The 1,957-nt window shown below is 32.7% G+C and overlaps 1 protein-coding gene across 4 annotated transcripts in view; it reads right to left on the reverse strand.

The window, feature by feature from the left end:
* The window catches only part of LOC106884059 (zinc finger protein 836), a 294,539-nt gene that overhangs the window by 94,513 nt on the left and 198,069 nt on the right, over window positions 1–1,957 (reverse strand). The window lies entirely within an intron of this gene.

Consider the following 1,957-nt stretch of genomic DNA (forward strand, 5'->3'; position numbering starts at 1 on the left):
TTGAACTCAGAGCATTGCAGCAGATGGAATACCACTAAGCATTTCGCCCAGCATGCTAATGATTCTGCCAGCTCATAATTATCTGAGTGAATCTCATTATTTATATCACACTGTAAACAAAAAAAAAAAAAATGATATTCATTCAAATAAGTATATTATTATCGTCATTATTATTATTATTATAGTAAAGAATCTCATTTTCTATATCACAAAGTTTAAGGTGGCAAGTTGGAAGAATTGTTAGCACACTGGAGGGAATGCTTCATGGTATTTCACCTATTGCTATGCTCTGAGTTCAAATTCTGCCAAGCTCAACTTTACCTTTCATCCTTTAAGGGTCGATAAAATAAGTACTAGCTGAATACTGGTGTCGGTGTAAATGACTCCTCTCCTCCCCCAAAACTACTGCCCTTGTGGCAAAATTTGAAACCGTCATCATCATCATCATCATTATCATTATTATTATTATAGTAAGGAATCTCATTTTCTGTATCACAAAGTTTAAGGGAGCAAGCTGGCAGAATTGTTAGTAGGCTGGGTAAAATGCTTAGCAGTATTTTGTCAGTCTTTACTTCGTGAGTTCAAATGCTGTTGGGGTTGACATTGCCTTTCATCCTTCTGGGGTTCATAAAATAAGTACCAGCTGAGTAGTCCGACAATGTAATTGACTTAACCCCCTTCCTCGAGATTTCAGGCCTATAGTAGAAATGATTATTATTATTATTATTATTATTATTATAGTAAGGAATCTCATTATTTATATAACAAAGTTTAAGGCAGTGAGCTGGCAGAATCATTAGCATGCTGGGAAAAATACTTAGTAGCGTTTCATGTCTCTACGTTCTGAGTTCAAATTCCACCAAAGTCATCTTGCTTTTCATCTTTGTAGGGTCACTAAAATAAGTACCAGTTAAGCACTGGTGTTGATGTAACTGACTAGCCCCATCCTCCAGAATTTCAAGTGTTGTGCCTATAGCAGCAAAGATTTTTTATATCACAAAGTAAATGTACTGCTGCTCTTTTGTTTGTATCTGTAAACATTTTTATCTCTAATGATGAGATTAAAAGCCACTAAAGTTATCATCTTATTAGCAAGAATTAAGTTTTCCTTTCCTAAGGATCCAGATTACACATATGATAACCAATGGAAAGTAGTCATCATTAGAAGTCGAATCAAACAGAAAACTGAATAGCTTGGATAATTAAATGAAAAAAAAAAAAAAAAAAAAAAAAAAAAAAAAAAAAAAGAAAAGAAAATATAATTTTCAAAAATCAACAGGTTGACAATATCTTTAAACTTCATTGCAGCTCTGTGCTGAAAAGTAGTGGAATTAATAGAGTAACGATAATAGTAAATCAGCGAGGTTAATTACACAGAGGGACCATCTACATGAAAAACAATTTATTTTCATGTAGTGAGCAATATTAACATGTAATATTTAATGCATTTAATTAATAATGCAATATTTAATTAGTGATTATTAAAATTCTAATAACAAATAATTATGTGTTGAGGGGAAAAAGCCTCATCAGTTCAATCTCTCATATATCATTTTTAATCATTTCATGATAAGCTAACTTAACTAATTGTTTTTCAGGCAGATGACATCTCTGAGAGGTGATATTAGAAATCATTACAATTCTAAACATGCTGTTTTTTACACCTGGTCATGTATAATATTAGACAACTAAGTGAGCTTTTATCCTTTACTTGTTAGTCATTAGACTATGGCCATGCTGGAGTACAGCCTTGAAGAAGTTTTAGTTGAATGAATCGACTGCAGAACTTTTTTTTTTAAAGCCTGGTACTTATTCTACCAGTCTCTTTTGCTAAACTGCTAAGTTACAGGGATGTAAACCCACCAACACCAGTTGTCAAGTGGTGATGGGGAACATACACAAGCAAACACACACACGTATATATACATATATACACACACACACACACATATATATA

Source organism: Octopus bimaculoides, chromosome 10 (genome assembly GCF_001194135.2).
Source record: "Octopus bimaculoides isolate UCB-OBI-ISO-001 chromosome 10, ASM119413v2, whole genome shotgun sequence".
Taxonomy (NCBI): domain Eukaryota; kingdom Metazoa; phylum Mollusca; class Cephalopoda; order Octopoda; family Octopodidae; genus Octopus; species Octopus bimaculoides.